General features: G+C 44.5%; 2 long non-coding RNA genes across 5 annotated transcripts in view; both read right to left on the bottom strand.

Annotated features, from left to right (window-relative positions):
* LOC132070249 (uncharacterized) overlaps positions 1–13,365 on the bottom strand; it is a 32,789-nt gene extending 19,424 nt beyond the window's left edge. For 2 of the 4 annotated variants that reach the window (XR_009417921.1, XR_009417922.1), the window contains exons 1-2: positions 12,239–12,465; positions 11,557–11,620 (exon numbers count right to left, since the gene is read on the bottom strand). This is a non-coding gene — a long non-coding RNA (uncharacterized LOC132070249). Of the gene's footprint in view, positions 1–7,938; positions 9,312–9,905; positions 10,024–10,363; positions 10,673–10,789; positions 10,866–11,556; positions 11,621–12,238; positions 12,466–13,136 lie in introns of those variants that run through there. The other 2 variants (XR_009417920.1, XR_009417923.1) reach the window with 2 other exon arrangements.
* Positions 13,366–19,380: 6,015 nt separating this feature from the next.
* Positions 19,381–20,544, bottom strand: LOC132070250 (uncharacterized). Its single transcript, XR_009417924.1, has 3 exons — positions 20,491–20,544; positions 19,722–19,797; positions 19,381–19,604 (listed from the first exon to the last, which is right to left on the bottom strand). It is a non-coding gene; the product is annotated as an uncharacterized LOC132070250 (long non-coding RNA).
* Between the last annotated feature and the right edge of the window lie 458 nt (positions 20,545–21,002).

The raw sequence follows: 21,002 nt of genomic DNA, 5'->3' as shown, positions 1-21,002 counted from the left end.
GATACCTGATCACCCTCCCTCTCCCAGTCACAACCCTCAACTCACCTGAAGCCTCAATCTCAAACATCATCTTGGACAATGGGCAGATCCCTCTTGTGACATGATGAATCTGCTGAAAAATTGTTGTGCTTGAGGGCTGAGCAATAACAACCACTTCTCCCCGCTGCTCACCTTGACTGCTGACATCCAGATTTACTTTCTAAAAGAAAGACAAAGACCAGAGCTGTAACACCGTCACCATACACACTTCTGCTGCAGAGACAAATGGGGCCTCACCTGCTCGGGGGAATACCCTCACCCAGGATGGGGCCCTCTGGCACAGATTTAATCCATCTCAATCTGAAAAAAAAGTGAGGACAACAGTCACACTGTTGCAGGATAACTGAAGAGCTCCAGATATCTCGTGTCCATCTACAAATCCCATCTAGAGTCCAACTACACCCCACATTACAAACTCCAAGTCTCCAAGACTTCTCCTGACGCACCAGGCTGTGCAGCACGGCAGAGCAGCCCCGTCCCAAATGTGTGCAGACACCCGTGACACAGGACAGGACGTGACAAACAATGGGCACAAGACACAGACAGAAATCTCTTGGCAAGGAAAATGGCTGCAAGGACTGAGAGAATGCAAAAGGAGATGACCGAGCTGAGACCGATGGTGAGCTGATGAGGCTCAGAGAACCCTGGAAGAAGAAGATGATAACTGAATGATTAATTCCAAGGACAGCAAAGATGGATGCCTAGGAATCCTACGGTCAGAATGCTGCACCTAACCTCATATTATTGCAAGTCCTAATCCACCATAATGGATCCAGGTGGGGCACAGCTGTCCATACAGCTCACAAGAAGACCTGACAAGACACCTGACTGGATGCTTCCAAAGAGAGAAGAGAGTCTGATGCCTGTCTGAGCTCCCGAGTCAAAAATTCTGTGGCCCGTGTGCCAGACCAGGGAATGCAGAGATCACTGATGCTAACGATGATGCCAGGGGTACTGACAGGGCCCTCAAAGTCCTAAGGTAAAAGACAGGAGAAACACAAACAACACATAATGCACAACAGACAAGTGACACGAGACACACCGGGACTGCTCTGCCCTGCTGCACACCTCAGCACTGTGAGGAAAAGTGAGACTTGGCTTTTGTGGGGCCTAAGGGGCCACTTCATGAACACACCCCCACCTCCAAACTGGACTCAAAAACCCTTCCCAGTAATTCCCAAACCAGCACCATGCCTTCATCCCCTCTGTGGGTCACAGCCGTCTACTTATCTCGCAGACATCTGGGGATGCTGGTCCCTGTCAGGTGCAAAGAAAGGCCACCTCGTCAGCTGGGAAGGTCCTGCTGGCACCGGGCTGGTGTCTCTCAGACAGCTAGAGTAAAGAGAACCAAACATCAGGGCCTGATCTTGGCACCGCATCGGCCAAAACCCCACCACTCTGCTACTCACCGCGCTCCTAAGAAGGCCCGGCACCTCCTAACCCTGACCCTCTGCCACAAATGGAATGCATCTGCACCTGAAAGAAAGTTAGAACATATGCCAAACACCACCAGGGTAACTCACAAGCTGCAAACACCTGATGTCAATCTAGGAACAGCATCTAGAGCCCAAGTACAGCCCACATTACAAATTTCAACTCCCCAAGGCTTGTCCTATTGCAGCAGGCCATGCAGCAGGGCAGAACAGCTGCGGCAAAAAATGTGTGCACACACCCGTGACACAGAACGTGGCAAACAGGGGGACATGAAACACGACACATCATGCTTGTGGTGAGGGTCTCGAGGGGAGAAGGCAAAAGGGACCCCAAAGACACACCAGGTAACATGGCACACGAGACAACACCAGACAGACCGGAGCTGTTCTGCACTGCCCGCCTCAAAGCTGCCATCAAAAGTAGAGCCTCTCCCTTTAGCTGTCCTAAGAGGCCCTTGCAGAAGATTGCTTTTCCCACTGCCAATTTTTACACCTGGCGCAAGAACGCCCAACCTGATACTCCACCATCTCCAGGCCAAGGGCCCCCGACTTATCTTTTGGATGATCGGTGAGAGGAATCCACATTGCACCTGAAATGAGTCTGCCTCGGAGGGCCTCGTGATGGCCTGGGAGCCTCTCGGTCAGCTGCAATAAAGAAAACGAAAACCAAAGTGTGAGTCCAGAGTTATGTGGGCCAAATCCCTGCAAGGCAGCTACTTGCCCTCTCCTGAGTGTGCCTGGCTCCTTCAGGCTCCAGCTTCATCCTGATTCCAAGGCTGTGGCCTTCATTAGGAGTGGCACCTGGCTTAGAGAAAGGCAAAGTTAAATGGCATTCCCCTGAGTGCAGTGGATCACCTTGTGTGCTCTAAGACATGGCAATGCCTCTGCTAGGCTTCTGAACAGCCTTGGGGGGGGGCCCTCAAATAAACAAATAAACACCCTTACTCACCCTGCTGCCTGCAAACCCCCTCCTAAGAACTCCTAACTGGATACCTGCTCACCCTCCCTCTCCCAGTCACAATCCTCAACTCACCTGAAGCCTCAATCTCAAACATCATCCTTGACACTGGGCAGATCCCTCTTGTGACACGATAAATCTGCTGAAAAATTGTTGTGCTTGAGGGCTGAGCAATAACAACCACTTCTCCCCGCTGCTCACCTTGACTGCTGACATCCAGATTTACTTTCTAAAAGAAAGACAAAGACCAGAGCTGTAACACCGTCACCATACACACTTCTGCTGCAGAGACAAATGGGGCCTCACCTGCTCGGGGGAATACCCTCACCCAGGATGGGGCCCTCTGGCACAGATTTAATCCATCTCAATCTGAAAAAAAAAGTTAGGACAACAGTCTCACTGTTGCAGGATAACTGAAGAGCTCCAGATATCCTGTGTCCATCTACAAATCCCATCTAGAGTCCAACTATACCCCACATTACAAATTCCAAGGCTCCAAGACTTCTCCTATCGCACCAGGCTGTGCAGCACGGCAGAGCAGCCCCGTCCCAAATGTGTGCAGACACCCGTGACACAGGACAGGACGTGACAAACAATGGGCACAAGACACAGACAGAAATCTCTTGGCAAGGAAAATGGCTGCAAGGACTGAGAGAATGCAAAAGGAGATGACCGAGCTGAGACCGATGGTGAGCTGATGAGGCTCAGAGAACCCTGGAAGAAGAAGATGATAACTGAATGATTAATTCCAAGGACAGCAAAGATGGATGCCTAGGAATCCTACGGTCAGAATGCTGCACCTAACCTCATATTATTGCAAGTCCTAATCCACCATAATGGATCCAGGTGGGGCACAGCTGTCCATACAGCTCACAAGAAGACCTGACAAGACACCTGACTGGATGCTTCCAAAGAGAGAACTTTTGACTGGGGAGCTCAGACAAGTATCAGAATTGCATCTATGGCCTGGGTGCCAGACCAGGGAATGCAGAGATCACAGATGCTACCAATGATGCCAAGGTTTCTGACAGGCCCCCCCTAAGGTAAAAGACATGGGATACACAAACAACACATAATGCACAACAGACAAGCGACACCAGACACACCGGGACTGCTCTGCCCTGCTGCACACCTCAGCACTGTGATCAAATGTGAGACTTGGCTTTCATGGGGCCTAATGAGCCATTTAATGAACACCCCCCCCTCCAAACTGGACTCAAAACCCCCTCCCAGTAATTCCCAAACCAGCACCAGGCCTTCATCCCCACTGTGGGTCACAGCCCTCTACTTATCTCTCAGACATCTGGGGATGCTGGTCCCTGTCAGGTGCAGAGAAAGGCCACCTCGTCAGCTGGGAAGGTCCTGCTGGCACCGGGCTGGTGTCTCTCAGACAGCTAGATTAAAGAGAACCAAACATCAGTGCCTGATCTTGGCACCGCATCGGCCAAAACCCCACCACTCTGCTACTCACCGTGCTCCTAAGAAGGCCCGGCACCTCCTAACCCTGACCCTCTGCCACACGTGGAATGCATCTGCACCTGAAAGAAAGTTAGAACATATGTCAAACACCACCAGGGTAACTCACAAGCTGCAAACACCATATGTCAATCTAGGAACAGCATCTAGAGCCCAAGTACAGCCCACATTACAAATTTCCCCTCCCCAAGGCTTGTCCTATTGCAGCAGGCCATGCAGCAGGGCAGAATAGCTCCAGCACAAACGTGTGCACACACCCGTGACACAGAACGTGGCAAACAGGGGGACATGAAACACGACACATCATGCTTGTGGTGAGGGTCTCGAGGGGAGAAGGCAAAAGGGACCCCAAAGACACACTAGGGAACACAGAACACTGGACAACAGGACACAGACCGGAGCTGTTCTGCACTGCCCGCCTCAAAGCTGCCATCAAAAGTAGAGCCTCTCCCTTTAGCTGTCCTAAGAGGCCCTTGGAGAAGATTGCTTTTCCTGCTGCCAATTTTCAAATCTACCCCAAGGACTCCCAACCCACTATTCTCTCATCTCCAGGCCAAGGCCCCTGACTTATCTTTTGGATGATCAGTGAGGAGAATCCACGTTGCACCTGAAATGAGTCTGCCTCGGAGGGCCTCGTGATGGCCTGTGAGCCTCTCGGTCAGCTGCAATAAAGAAAACGAAAACCAAAGTGTGAGTCCAGAGTTATGTGGGCCAAACCCCTGCAAGTCAGCTACTTGCCCTCTCCTGAGTGTGCCTGGCTCCTTCAGGCTCCAGCTTCATCCTGATTCCAAGGCTGTGGCCTTCATTAGGAGTGGCACCTGGCTTAGAGAAAGGCAAAGTTAAATGGCATTCCCCTGAGTGCAGTGGATGACCTTGTGTGCTCTAAGACATGGCAATGCCTCTGCTAGGCTTCTGAACAGCCTTGGGGGGGGGCCCTCAAATAAACACCCTTTCTCACCCTGCTGCCTGCAAACCCCCTCCCAAGAACTCCTAACTGGATACCTGATCACCCTCCCTCTCCCAGTCACCATCCTCAACTCACCTGAAGCCTCAATCTCAAACATCATCTTGGACACTGGGTAGATCCCTCTTTTGATATGATAAATCTGCTGAGGGAAATATTGTGCTTGACACAGCTTGGAATTTCAGGGAGTTGTACTCCTCAATTAAAAAAAAAAAAATCCCAAAAACAAACAATGAAAAAAAAAATGAACAAACAAAACCCCACAAAAACAATAAAACCCTAAACACCTAACTCCCCACAGAAACAAAAAAAACCCACAGAAAACATCAAAAAATCCAAAAAACCCACGAAAACCAACCAAAAACCCCCCAAAAAACCCCAAAAATTCTACCAAAAGAAATCCAACCAAAAAAACAACCAAAGGAAAACTAAAAATTACAAAAGCACCTTACCACTCCTAAACACAAAACCCAAAATCACAAACCTAAATACTCCCTGTATTCCATGCTGTTTTCTTCACAGAATCTTCCGAGCCTCTGTGCTTTAGATGCCCAGAAACACCTGCTGAAAAGAAGCTGAGATGGGCTGAAAAAGCCTCTTCACTGAAATGAGGAGAGCTCTTAACCCAGCACATCCCAGAGAGGGAATGAAGCCCCTCAGCCACGGCTGGGGTTAATATACCCCTGATTGTGCCCGCCTCTCGTTCCCATGCCACCCAGGAAAAGGGAGGGGGCGAATCCCACCAACCCCTCAGAGCAGCTGCAGCTGTTTGGCTCCTCTGACTCACATTCAAGGGCAGTAAAGGGCTTGTTATAGAAGAAAACTTTTCAGAAAAGTAACAGTGCTTTCTTTTTTGCAACAACTACTTGGAGCAGAAGAACAGAAAACTGGTAAGATATAAAACTTTGTGGTAAGGTTACATAGCTAGATCAATTGGGTAATTGGGTAATTTGCTGTTACCTTACATAATTATTCTGTGTTTAATAAAAGCCATCTAATAAATTCACACCCAAAACTCCAGCAGCCCAGCTGGCCCTACCAAATCTCTATGTTTATGCATACAGTAAACAAAACCAAAATCCCAGTAATACCTATCAGAAGTCTGTGAAAGAAACCTCTTGAAATTGATCCTACCTCAAATACAAAACAACCCATGCAAAGTTAGCTTGACTCAAAAAACAATTTACACAGAGCTAATAACACCAAGAAATAAAACAACACACCATATACCACCAAAGAATATAATAGTGAAGAAAAAAGAAACCACTTTTTTTTTTTTTATTTAAACTAACTTCTTTTATTAGCTAGAACAAAAGCTTTTGCCAGGACTGCAACAACTTCTTCTCCTCCTGAAATGTCCCTTCTCCTTCCCAAATTCCTTACAACTTCTGAGTTTACATCCAAGCAAAAAGCAAAATTCGTGCACTTGTGCGTTCGATGCTCCTGCCAGATTCTCTGTTTCCCTCCACATCTTCTTACGCTTTCAGTCTTCACTCTGTCCTGCCGTGACGAGTTTGACGGACGAATTGCTAACGTTAAGAGAGGATTTCCCTGCCTCCCTCCCCAGAGCTGGTTTCCTTAGTGCATTTCACTCAATCCCAGGCCGGCAACGATGCACGCTCACCTCAAGCGTGCAAGGCTCACAGCTGCTCGGCTAAATGCGGCTGTAATCGGCTAAACTCGGCCATTGTCATCTGCATTCGGCTGGACTCGACCCTTCGGCACGGATCGCCTCGCTTCGGCCGAACTCGGAGCCGCTCTCTGCGCTCGGCGCGGCTCGGCTCGCTTCGGCCGAACTCGGCGCGGCTCGGCTCTCTTCGGCCGAACTCGGAGCCGCTCTCTGCGCTCGGCGCGGCCCGGCTCGCTTCGGCCGAACTCGGAGCCGCTCTCTGCGCTCGGCGCGGCCCGGCTCGCTTCGGCCCAACTCGGAGCCGCTCTGTGCGCTCGGCGCGGCTCGGCTCGCTTCGGCCGAACTCGGAGCCGATCAGTGCGCTCGGCGCGGCCCGGCTCGCTTCGGCCGAACTCGGAGCCGCTCTCTGCGCTCGGCGCGGCCCGGCTCGCTTCGGCCGAACTCGGAGCCGATCAGTGCGCTCGGCGCGGCTCGGCTCGCTTCGGCCGAACTCGGAGCCGCTCTGTGCGCTCGGCGCGGCTCGGCTCGCTTCGGCCGAACTCGGAGCCGCTCTCTGCGCTCGGCGCGCCTCGGCTCGCTTCGGCCGAACTCGGAGCCGCTCTCTGCGCTCGGCGCGCCTCGGCTCGCTTCGGCCGAACTCGGAGCCGCTCTGTGCGCTCGGCGCGGCTCGGCTCGCTTCGGCCGAACTCGGAGCCGATCAGTGCGCCCGGCGCGGCTCGGCTCTCTTCGGCCGAACTCGGAGCCGCTCTCTGCCCTCGGCGCGGCTCGGCTCGCTTCGGCCCAACTCGGAGCCGCTCTCTCCGCGTTCGGCTGAGCTCGCCTCGGCTCGGCTCCCTGACGGCGGGCAAGCGGCGCCGCCTCACGTTAAACTCGCCCGGCTCGGGGCTCTCCTGCTGCCGCGTCCCGCGGGCGGCCCGGCCATCGCACGGACACGACCGGGAGCGCGGCGTGGCACAGGAGCTCATTGGGCAGTGACCGCACTCGCGCTAATTAGCGCGCACGAGAGCAGCGGGCTCGGTTCGGCTGAGCTCGGCTCCGTTCAGGCAGCCTCGCAAGCCTGGCCTCGGTTCGCTCGAGGCCGTCAGGTTCCGCCGGTCTCGCCTTGGTTCGGCTGAGCTCGTTCCATTCGGCCGAAGGAGGCGTCGTTCGTGTTTTTACAAATATCTTTCTATATTGACTGTATATTTCTATATTTAGTTTTATACTTCTATAATACTTCCATTATTCCAAATAAAAACCCCGTCTCTAACCAAATAAATAAAAAAACCCCTTCTTTTAAAGGATATTGAAATGTTTTTTATTTATACTTTGTATAATTATACATTCATATTTTAATTTATCGTTTCTTTGGATGTATTACATTAATAATGATATATATATAAAATTTTAAAATATATTTAAATTATTATTTAAATTATGTATAATATCTACTGCTACAACTAATTTTTTCTTATATTTTTAATTTTTATATTTATCTGTATGTATTTATTATATATTTCTAAACTTAGATTTCTACCTTTATATTATTTGTATTTATAATTTTTACAATCAAAACCCTTCATATTGACCAATAAAGAAAACCCACTTTATTTAAGTATTTTAAAAATATTTTCATGTTTATAATTTTCATATTTATATTTATAATTTGTTCAATATTACATGAGAACACACCTGCTCCTGCACCGCAGTGGGGCCCCCTCTCCTGGGGACCTTGGGGTGCCCCAACGGCATCAGAGCCCCGAGTCTTCACCCCCTTCTCCTCTATTTAGAAACTACACTGGAACTTTTTTCTGGAAATAAAGACATTACCTAAATCCTCTCCCCGTGTCCTAGACAGATGGATATTCAGTTATTAGTTGGCTGGGCAGCAGTTTCTTAAATAGAATGATAAACAAGATGTGAACATTTCAGCTACAAGCAAATAGGCAAATCTGAACAAGGTACTGGTGGCCAACACCAACCACCGAAGTTATTTTGAAGCAATTTTTTAGACAATAAAATACTGATACCACAAAAATTAAGCAAAAAGCTAACTACTGGCTAAGAAAGAAGGAAAAATTAACTTTTGACAGCAACAACATTCCAACCACACAGGCTTTTTCCCGATGTCATACCTTATAACTACCTCTCTTGGGAATTCTCATCATGTATCCCAAAAGGAATAAATACCTTAGAGCGTCCTAAAGCAAAAAGTAGCACACATGAGCTCCTCACACTCCCAGGAGGCCAGCACAGCGTGCACTGAGTCTGCAACAAATTCTGCTCACTGAGGGTCTGCAAACAAAGGTTCAACTGATGGACTGAACTGATTTTAAAGGGAGGTTTTCTAAGCACAGAAGCACAACAAAGAACAAGCAGAAACAATTCTTAAATAAACCTGCAAGTTTTATTTAGCATATATGCGACTGATTTCCACGCTGTGGATTCTGACTTGGATTCGTCTGTAGGTTCAGGAAGATGACAATGCACACTCTGCCCTCCCTGAGCCCCCCAAAGCAGCTGAGCGCTGCTCCGTGCGCTCAGATCATCAGGAGCTGGATTACACGTGCCTGCATGGACTGGAACTGCTCTGCTGCAGATTCAGGAGCTGATGGCAGAGAGGGGCTGGCCAAGGCGTCGTCCCAATTCCATTTCTGTGTGACGAGAAGCGGTTTGTTCCCAACGGGTGCAACAATCCCCAGCTCGCTTCCGTGGTGAGTACCGATGGCACGCAAATGGCAGCCCGAGGAAATCGTGTTCTGGGCTCTAAGTGGTCGGGACAGGGTCTGATGTTTTGTTTTGTAATTGTATGATGATCAGTACAACAGGGCTCTGATGGATGACATGGCAACACAGAATTAAAAACCCCTCGATAGGATTACATCGACTTCTAGGAAAAGACAAAAGCTTAGGACCCTTCTGAAATCTACTTTTAATCCAAAGCACGGGGCTTGTCAGCACGCTGCACCTTCCAGCTTTTCAAAGCAGCTTACCTCTGAAGACCAGGAAACACTGATTTCTACATAAACAACGGGCAACCCCCAGGCTAACCTCAGCACCACTGTTTAATAGGGGACCTGCCAGCGTGCCAGTCCAGCTTCAAGTGTGCTTTACTTCAGTCTAACATCCCCTCAAAATTCTTCTCACATCTTCCAACCCTGAAATCTTATTTTCCCCTAAAGCTTCTCTTCATTAGCAATTTCCAAGTAACATGGTATTTTTACAACATTCAAAAATGTCATGCTGGACTGTGCTACAGAGTAATCTGCAAATACAAGCTTAGCAAAGTTTGAATTGCCTTGTCCAGAGAAAAAACCTACAAGTGAACACCTACACCTGCCTACAAAGAGCTAACAAGCCCCTGGCAGCTGCCAGCATCAAAGCACAGCGGATGTTTCTAATACAGGGTAAGGATAACAATATCACCTTCTGTTCTCTCCAGCTTCTTTTCCCTGCAGTCGTATTTTGCTTCTTATGTTGTTTTTAGTCTCTGCATCTTCTTGGACAGCACCGAGCCCGACGACAAGGAGACGAGAGTCTTTCCCTGCCGGACGGAGAGAACCAGGAAAACAGTTAGAATAAGAACAGGGCAGTTTGAAATTCATACTTGCAACGAGAAGCAGCGCCTAACCAACAGAACAAAGGTAAACAAAGCATGATACCTCCCTGGGGACAGAAGACTTACAAACTCTCCAGGATTTACAATTCTAGCGACCAACCCCTTCAGGACAGCAGCCAAGTGTCCCATGGGGTGGTGCTGCACCAAAGAACCATCTGAGAGGTTCCAAAGAGTGAAATGCACAATATTTTGCAAAGACAAAAAATCTTGCAAAATAACAAAAATGCAATAGATGTAAACTACAGGGCAAGAGTACAAGTGTTACCTTTGGGAGCTGGAACCGTCCAGGTGAGCACCTGATAACTGGATCCTCACCAGAGTTTGAACCCTTCAGGACACAGAAGGGTTTTCCCCAGGAATTTCACAGACTGAGTTTGGATAGAAGCGCGCTCGCCGGATCCTCAGAAACGTCGCCCATTCTCCAGGTGTCTGGAGAGAACTGCAAATGGCTCTCACGTAGTTTGAGCTAGTTCTGTAAGGTCTCGGGGGAATTTCACCAGATGCAACCAAATTGGGCAACTCCCAGTGGGACAGAAGGAACCCAAAGCTTGGGTGAGCAGAGCCGCAGCAAATACTGAGGAAACAAACAAAACAGCATCAAAAATAATAAACCATCCTTCTTTTTTCTCTTGCTTTTGTTTTTTTCTTATTCATATCAGCACAGCAATTAAAGAGAAGGCGAAAAACTCACCATTACTGAACATTTCATCACCTGTAAGCTGAGCATCCTTAGCAGAGAGGACTCCAAAGTTAAAATTCACCCATCCCTGGGAAAGAAAACCAAATATCGTATGATAAACAGTCAAACAGCAGACATAAAAATTTGTTTCCTCTAAGGACTTTCAGGTACGTATGTATCTTTGCATTACACATGAGAACATACACTTTAGACCACCACCTAATACATAATAATTTACCTTTAAATTTTGATAGTATAGCATGAATTTTTAACTTAAACTGGTGATCTATTATTATTCAGTTGGTGCCTAAAGTTATTTCTGCTGTCACGTTCAAAAAAACATCAATTTTTTTTAACTGTAATGAGCAATTGATTTCAAAGTCATCACAAGCCCACCAAAACACAAAGCTCTGTTCACTGGATGGCTCTGTGAGCTAGAAGTAGTTAGGCTTCTACTTCCCTCTTGTTCTTCCAGAACCAATAAATCCTGTCAACAAAACCAGGATCTATAGCCCACTGCTGTGAAAGATTCTACAAGGATGATGGTTGGATTTGTGTTTAGAAGTTTTCATTTGAAATGGCCAGTACAATGGATAAAGACAGTTCAAGTAGTATTACATTACTATTATTATTATTTCTATTATTATTTTTACTATTACTACTACTATTATTATCACCTGCTACTGGAAGAAACAAACCAGTAGTACCTATACTTAATTACTTTTACCTCCAGAAAATAATAAAGAAAAAGAACCAAACCAAAAAAAGTCACTTCCTACCTTTTATATCAAGGGATGAAAACTTTCTCTTGGGCTCTTCTCCAATTTATCAAGACTCACAGCACTGAAAGGCAAACAAAACAGTGCTTTATAGAAGGCCAAGTGCACATTTCAAGGCTGAGCCACCAACTGATTGCAGTGACAGCAGTTACAACATGAATCGTTCCCAGAGCCTCTGTTCAATGGAACGTTCAGTGGAACTGCCATTTCTTTCCCAAAACACTAACTTCCAACACTTCCTAAACGTATTTGGTATTTTACAACAACAGAAGTTAGTGAGACTCTGTGTGGAGGTCAGGTTTAAATTTATTTCCTTCTAAAGCACAGAGCTCTGTTCCATCACCCTTCACTTCGGCTCTACACTGAATCGTGGTGAGCATTTGAGAAGGGCTCAAGAACCAATTCTATTTCTCTCTTTTTCTACTTCTCTCTATTCTTAAATCATTCCAGACAAGTCCAATGAAAAATGACAAGTTCAGCATCAAAGTCACACTTTTTCCCTTTGTCTGGTCAACAACAGGCTCTAAATCCACTTCTTGCTGCCTTCAACGATTAGGACTTGCAAAACCATTTTTACATGTTTTACAGCTTTATCATAAAACCCACAGAACGCAAGCTCTCAATTACAAGAAAAGGTACACAGGCAAATATCTAAAGGGATCACTTATTAGTAAATACATACCTTGGTAGAGATCGCACTGAGAACCTTTCTGAGGGACTCTAAGGGACGCATGTTTTCTGAGCACCCTGGAAACAAGAAAAGCTAGGATATATTACAGGACATCCCCACTTTTTCTACATATTCAAATAGGATTTTTAATAAAAACTATTCAGTTACAAAAGAAGGAAGAAAACCAAGCTAATTTTACTCAGCTGTATTTACTGCCGATTTAGAGAAAAATGCCGGGCCGCGTCGGCCGCTGCGTCACAGGCCGCGCCGGCAGCAGGGCCTGCCGGGAGTTGGAGTCTCGGCCCGCCAGCCACTCATGTGCCGCGATAGCCGTTGCGTCACACGCCGCGCCGGCAGCAGGGCCTGCCGGGAGTTGTAGTCTCGGGCTGACAGCCACGGCTCCGTGCCCCGCCACCGGGAGCTGCAGTCCCTCCCGGGCATCAAACGGCTCCTTCGCCCCAGGGCGGGGAAGGACCCGAGGCAGCACCGCTCCTCCCGGATGCCCTCTCTTTTCCCCTCCAACTCTTTTTCTTTTTTTTAACTCTGTTTTTCACTCTTTTCCTTTTCCCTTTCCTTTCCTTTCCTTTCCTTTCCTTTCCTTTCCTTTCCTTTCCTTTCCTTTCCTTTCCTCTCCTCTCCTCTCCTCTCCTCTCCTCTCCTTTTTTCCATTTTTTTCCTTTTTTTTCTTTCCCTTTCCTTTTCTTGTATTTCTAATCTTGGTTTGCCTTTCTAGCTCTAGAATAAAAAAGCAGCAGTAGTAACTTTCAGGCTACCTGGGAGTAAAAAAACCCCAAAACTAAAAAGATTTAAAGAAAACTATTTATTCCCTGGGAGCCTGAAATTTTCTACTGCTGCACATGACACAGAGCTTTTTATTCCTTCGCATATATAGTTGATATTTGATACTCACTTTATACACCGCCCGCTGCCGTCTGCACCGTTGCTCTGCAGGCAGAGCGCTGCGGCGTCGTTCGGTTCTGTTTAATTAAACTCGGCTAAATTAGGCTTGGTTCGGCTTAGGTCTAAAATCGTTTCGGTTCGGCTTTTCGTCTAAATTCGGCTTTTCCGGCTCTTCGGCTGAACTCGGCCCGGTTGGGCTAAAGTCGGTCATATTCGGCTCTTTGTCTAAATGCGGCCAATGTCGGCTACACTCGGCTATCATCGGCTCTTCGTCTCAAGTCGGCTGTGTTCGGCTACACTCGGCTCTTCGGTGAAACTCGGCTGTGTTCGCCTACACTCGGCTCTTCGGCTCTTCGGAACTATTCGGCCCGGCTCGGCTCCCTCAGGGCGGGAAGGCGGACGTGACAGGACCCCGGCACAGCGAGGCGTTTAACCCACATGCCTGTCACAAACCCGTCGAAATACGCCCGCCCGCGGCGCCGCTGAGACCACAGCATGTGTCGGGTACACTTGAAACGCCACAGAAAATACCACCGGGGCCGCGCCGGGGTCGGTATTCCATGCAGGCAGTCCAGTGACACCCACCCCGGTCCTCCACTTCCCCGCCCTTTTCGCCGCCCTGTTGAGAAGGTCAAGCAAAAGTCCGCGACATCCGCGACGCGCCACTCCCAAGGTGGCGGCCTCTCGGTGCAGGGCTGCAGTACCGCGCTCCGCCCACAAGGCGGCAGCACTGCCGCCCGCCCCAGCCGGGGGCGCAGCGCGCCTCGGGGCTGCGGGCAGCGAAGGCGGCAAAAAACAACAGGGGCGACCCCCGCCGAAAACTGCTCTGAAATAAATGCCCCAAAACAACCGGGAAGAGGGAAAAAAAACTTCTGCCTCTAATCTAATAGGATAAAACAAAGCAAAACCCCAACAATTTCTTAAAAAAAAAAAAAAAATTAAATCTTTAAAAAAATTTTTTTTTTCATATTAATATTCACATTTCTATTTAATAATGTATATTGATGTACACTGTCCATTTACACATTTGTTTTTATGAATACATTTCTATTTCATATTGCATATATCCCTAAAACTTAAATTTATTTTTATATTTTTATACATATTTTTACATAGTAAGTATATATTTCTGTTAGGATTTTTACTTCTGTAACACTCACAGTACTCAAAATAAAACCCCTGCCTCTACCCCATACATGGCAAAAAAAAACCCCTGTCATTTCAACTGTATTTGAATTAAAAAAAAAAAAAATTCAAATTTATATTTAAAATGTTTACTGATGTATGATCGATTTTGCATTCATATTTAGCGATTTATTTATAAATTTATATTCTATGTTACATGTGTTCCTATTACTTATATTTTTATATACTTTTACTCATATCTTTATATATTTATTATATCTTTCTGTGTTAGGATTTTTACATCTGTAACACTTACATTATTTAAAATAAAACCCCTGCCTCTACCCACATTAAAGCCAAAAAGAACCTCAGTCTTCTCAACTGTATTTAAATATTTTTTAAAATTCTATTTTCCAGGTTCATATTCACTTTTACATTTAAAATGTATACTAATGTATACTCTTATTTGTATTCTCCATTACATCTCTTCCTATTATTTATATTTACTTATATTTTGTGTTTATATATATATATATTTCTATCTCGATTTAATATCTCAATATTAAGAAATATGTAACAATAATATCTACATTCATATTATTTAAAATGAAAACCCTGCCTCTAACCCAATAATAAAAAAGACCCCAACCCTTTCTTTTAAAAAATATTTAAATAGGTTTTATCCTTATGTCTGATTTTTATATTCGTATTTCTATTTATAATAATGTATATTAATGTCTATTGCTTACTTATACATTTATCTTTACCAATGTCAAGTTATAAATAAATTTACATTCTATACTACATCTGATGCGAGTAGTTATTTATATATTTTTATACATTGATTAAATATTTCTGCGTCAAGATTTTTACTTCTCTAACACTTATAATATTCAAAATCAAACCCCTGCCTCCACTTCAATAAAAGCCAAAACATTCCCTTTCTTTTAAACTATATTTACATATTTTTATATTTATATTCCCGTATAATGTTATTTATATTCTGTACTACAACTCTTCATATTACTTACATATATTTATATATACATTTATATTCATGCTTTAGCAATTTCTCTTTATATATTTATTATATATTTCTATCTTAAGATCCACATTTCTATATTACTTATATTATTTAAAATAAAACTCCTGCCTCTAACCAAATAAAAACCAACGACACCCCTTTATTTGAACCAGGTTTAAAATTTAGGAAGTAAATTTATTTTTCAAAATTAGAATGATATTTATATGGATATTTTTATTTATTTTATTCATAGATATTATATATATTAGAGAGAATACCTTCTAATAGAATCATAGATATATATTTTCAGTATTATATATATTTTTTTACTTCTATTTATTTAAATTAAATATGTATAGATATTTGTATTTCTATATATATTTGTATATCTGAATTTATATTTTATTTCAATCATTTATTTAAAAACCCCAGCCTATAACCTAATAAAACCCCCAATTTACTTTTACTCTATTTAAATATTTTTATTTTTACAATCTATATTTATGTATCTTTGTATATATATATATACATAAAAAATAGACTATCATTTACCGATATGATAATATGTTCCAATTATATACCATGTATTATAGTTTTATGTATGTATCTGTTATCTATATTTATGTTTACCACTCTAATTTTAGATTTATTTTTAAATTCATATTTATTGCTATTTTCATCTCTATATTAAACCATACAAGTTCACTAACCCGACACACCGGAGCCACAGCGATACCGTACCTTTGTCAGCGCCGGCACGCAGCACACGCCCGTCCCGTCGCAGCACATCAAACCAAACCTGTTTCTATCACGAACGGAACAAACATCCCACAACGTCACTGAACCCCAATAAAAACTCAAATAAACCTAACTGTAAATCAATTTTAAATCCCACTATAAAGTAGCCCAAAACCTCTGCACATGCTCATCATAAACTTCCTCCTAAACCAGTATCTCAAAAACCCCAAAAAAACTCAAATACACCTTGAAAATGACACAACTGCTAATAAAAACAAACACCCATTAAAAATTAAATCAAACCAACTCACGAGACTCAAAACTGTACAACTGACCCTGAACATTACTAAAAAAAGTCCCCAAAGCTCTACCTTTATGCTCATGCACAAATAACAACCTATCATCTATACAAGCTATTTGAAAAAATTAAAAAAAATAATTAAAACCATGAAAATAAAAAATCTAAACTATTAAAATACTAAAAAATATCACTGCCTAAATTAAAAAACGTATTGCCTATAAAAACCCACCATATAAATGCCCCTGTCCCAAAAAATAAAAACAAAAAAAATATCGAACCAGAAAGAAATCACAACTTAGGAACACCAAAACCAGAGCGTTCAAGAAGTCACACCACATCCCTTATCATACACCAACTACAAACAACAGAAAACAATACAAGGAATTCTTAAAAACCACCTTAAGACCACTACATTGAAAAACATTTCAAAAATTAAAAACTGCATCTAACAAAAGCCATCTAATAAATTCACACCCAAAACTCCAGCAGCCCAGCTGGCCCTACCAAAGCTCTATATTTATGCATACAACAAACAAAACCAAAATCCCAGTAATACCCATCAGAAATCTATGAAAGAATCCTATTGAAATTAATCCTGCCTCAAATACAAACCAACCAATCCAGAAAGACAGCTTCACTCAGAAAACAATTTACACAGAGTTAATAATACCAAGAAATAAAACAACACACCATATACCACCAATGAATATCATAGTGAAGTAAAAAAAAAACACTACATTTTTTCCTTTTTGTTTTTTAAACTAACTTCTTTTATTAGCTAGAACAAAAGCTTTTGCCAGGTCTGTAACAACAACAACTTCTTTTTTTCCTTCTCCTTCTAAAATGTCCCTTCTCACTCCCAAATTCCTTTCAACTCCTGAGTTTACATCCAAGCAAAAAGCAAAATTCGTGCACTCGTGCGTCCGATGCTCCTGTCAGGTTCTCTGTTTCCCTCCACATCTTCTTACACTTTCAGTCCTCACGCTGTCCCGCCGTGATGAGTCTGACAGAAGAATTGGCACAAGTTAACAGAGCATTTCCCTCCCTCCCTGCCTCTGCTTTCCTCAGCGCATTTCAATCCATCCCAGGCCTGCAACGATGCACGCTCACCCCAAAGCTCACAGCAAGCACGCAGCAGCTCAGGCTCACTCGGCTCCGGGGCTCTGTGCCTTGGATAGCCGAGGAAACTTCTGATGAGCCTCCGTTCCAATAAACTGGAATGCAAACTCACCTCCATCTCAGAGCCTCAGTGACCTCGCCCAGCCCCTTCATGACTTGCAGGCACAAGGATGCAAAGCAGCTTTTTGTCTTTTCTCCGGAGTGCCAACGGGTCAAATATGTCGGCTTTGACATCACTGATTACCCTCTCTTTGAAGTCTCCCAAGGACACTTTTAAAGAAAAGACAGAAGACTGCTGGTACATCCATGTGGGATCAGGAGGAAAGCAGCAAGGATCCGAGGCCAGCGGCGCGGCCGGGCAGTGCCACGTCCCTGCCACCCTGTGACAAGGCACACGGCTGCAGAGCCCCAGAGCCCGCAGGCCCTGCAGCTGCCACACGGATGGACCTGGTTCCCTCCCCGGGTGCCCAGGGGGAAACCTGAGGGCAGGCGTCCTCCCCGAGGGTGCACCCGGAGCCCCGGGCAGGGATGGAGTCGCCGGCTGCTCTCTGGGGACGAGACCCTCCCTGCAGGTGACGCTGCCTCGTCCTCTCCCTCCCCGTGGGACAGGGACCTCCAGGCTCTGCGACCAGCCTCCTTCCGTCAGCGTCCCGGTGCTGTGTCACAGCCACAGGGGTCAATTCGTGGTGAGTACCGATGGCACGCAAATGGCAGCCCGAGGAAATCGTCTTCTGGGCTCTAAGTGGTTGGGACAGGGTCTGATTTTCTCTTTTGTATCTGTATGATGATTAGTACAACAGGGCTCTGATGGATGACGTGGCAACACAGATTTATATTAAAAACCCCTCGACAGGATTACATCGACTTCTAGGAAAAGACAAAAGCTTAGGACCCTTCCGAAATCTACTTTTAATCCAAAGCACGGGGCTTGTCAGCACGCTGCACCTTCCAGCTTTTCAAAGCAGCTTACCTCTGAAGACCAGCAAACACTGATTTCTACAGAAACAACGGGCAACCCCCAGGCTAATCTCAGCACTACTGTTTAATAGGGGACCTGCCAGCGTGCCAGTCCAGCTTCAAGTGTGCTTTACTTCAGTCTAACATCCCCACAAAATTCTTCTCACATCTTCCAACCCTGAAATCTTATTTTCCCCTAAAGCTTCTCTTCATTAGCAATTTCCAAGTAACATGGGATTTTTACAACATTCAAAAATGTCATGCTGGACTGTGCTACAGAGTAATCTGCAAATATAAGCTTAGCAAAGTTTGAATTGACTTGTCCAGAGAAAAAACCTACAAGTGAACACCTACACCTGCCTACAAAGAGCTAACAAGCCCCTGGCAGCTGCCAGCATCAAAGCACAGCGGATGTTTCTAATACAGGGTAAGGATAACAATATCACCTCCTGTTCTCTCCAGCTTCTTTTCCCTGCAGTCGTATTTTGCTTCTTAGGATTTTTTTAGTCTCTGCATCTTCTTGGACAGCACCGAGCCCGACGGCAAGGAGACGAGAGTCTTTCCCTGCCGTGCGGAGAGAACCAGGAAAACAGTTAAAGTAAGAACAGGGCAGTTTGAAATTCATACTTGCAACGAGAAGCAGCGCCTAACCAACAGAACAAAAGGAAACAAACCACGATACCTGCCTGGGGACAGAAGACATATAAACTCTCCAGGATTTACAATTCCAGCGACCAACCCCTTCAGGACAGCAGCCAAGTGTCCCATGGGGTGGTGCTGCACCAAAGAACCATCTGAGAGGTTCCAAAGAGTGAAATGCACAATATTTTGCAAAGACAAAAAATCTTGCAAAATAACAAAAATACAATAGATGTAAACTACAGGGCAAGAGTACAAGTGTTACCTTTGGGAGCTGGAACCATCCAGGTGAGCACCTGATAACTGGATCCTCACCAGAGTTTGAGCCCTTCAGGACACAGAAGGGTTTTCCCCAGGAATTTCACAGACTGAGTTTGGACAGAAGCACGCTCGCCGGATCCTCAGAAACGTCGCCCATTCTCCAGGTGTCTGGAGAGAACTGCAAATGGCTCTCACGCAGTTTGAGCTAGTTCTGTAAGGTCTCAGGGGGAATTTCACCAGATGCAACCAAATTGGGCAACTCCCAGTGGGACAGAAGGAACCCAAAGCTTGGGTTCGCAGAGCTGCAGCAAATACTGAGGAAACAAACAAAACAGCATCAAAAATAATAAACCATCCTTCTTTTTTCTCTTGCTTTTGTTTTTTTCTTATTCAGATCAGCACAGCAATTAAAGAGAAGGTGAAAAACTCACCATTACTGAACATTTCATCACCTGTAAGCTGAGCATCCTTAGCAGAGAGGACTCCAAAGTTAAAATTCACCCATCCCTGGGAAAGAAAACCAAATATCGTATGATAAACAGTCAAACAGCAGACATAAAAATTTGTTTCCTCTAAGGACTTTCAGGTACGTATGTATCTTTGCATTACACATGAGAACATACACTTTATACCATCACCTTATACATAATAATTTACCTTTAAATTTTGATAGTATAGCATGAATTTTTTACTTAAATTGGTGATCTATTATTATTCAGTTGGTGCCTAAAAGTATTTCTGCTGTCACGTTCAAAAAAACATGAATTTTTTTTTTTACTGTAAGGAGCAATTGATTTCAAAGTCATCACAAGCCCATCAAAACACAAAGCTCTGTTCACTGGACGGCTCTGTGAGCTAGAAGTAGTTAGGCTTCTACTTCCCTCTTGTTCTTCCAGAACCAATAAATCCTGTCAACAAAACCAGGATCTTTAGCCCACTGCTGTGAAAGATTCTACAAGGATGATGGCTTGATTTGTGTTTAGAAGTTTTGATTTGAAATGGCCAGACCAATGGATAAAGACAGTGTAAGTAGTATTACATTACTATTATTATTATGTCTATTATTATTTTTACTAGTACTACTACTATTATTATCACCTGCTACTGGAAGAAACAAACCAGTAGTATCTATACTTAATTACTTTTATTTCCAGAAAATAATAAAGAAAAAGAACCAAACCAAAACAAGTCACTTCCTACCTTTTATATCAAGGGATGAAAAATTTCTCTTGGGCTCTTCTCCAATTTATCAAGACTCACAGCACTGAAAGGCAAACAAAACAGTGCTTTATAGAAGGCCAAGTGCACATTGCAAGGCTGAGCCACCAACTGATTGAAGTGACAGCAGTTACAACACGAATTGTTCCCAGAGCCTCTGTTCCATGGAATGTTCTGTGGATCTGCCATTTCTTTCCCAAAATACTAACTTCCAACACTTCCTAAACGTATTTGGTATTTTAAAACAACAGAAGTTAGTGAGACTCTGTGTGGAGGTCAGGTTTAAATTTATTTCCTTCTAAAGCACAGAGCTCTGTTCCATCACCCTTCCCTTCGGCTCTACGCTGCATCATGGTGAGCATTTGAGGAGGGCTCAAGAACCAATTCTATTTCTCTCTTTTTCTAGCTCTCTCTATTCTTAAATCATTCCAGACAAGTCCAATGAAAAATGACAAGTTCAGCATCAAAGTCACACTTTTTCCCTTTGTCTGCTC

The sequence above is a fragment of the Ammospiza nelsoni genome, chromosome 2, assembly GCF_027579445.1.
Source record: "Ammospiza nelsoni isolate bAmmNel1 chromosome 2, bAmmNel1.pri, whole genome shotgun sequence".
Taxonomy (NCBI): domain Eukaryota; kingdom Metazoa; phylum Chordata; class Aves; order Passeriformes; family Passerellidae; genus Ammospiza; species Ammospiza nelsoni.
The sequence above is the reverse complement of the archived record's forward strand: the minus strand, read 5'-3'. Positions and strand labels throughout refer to the sequence as shown.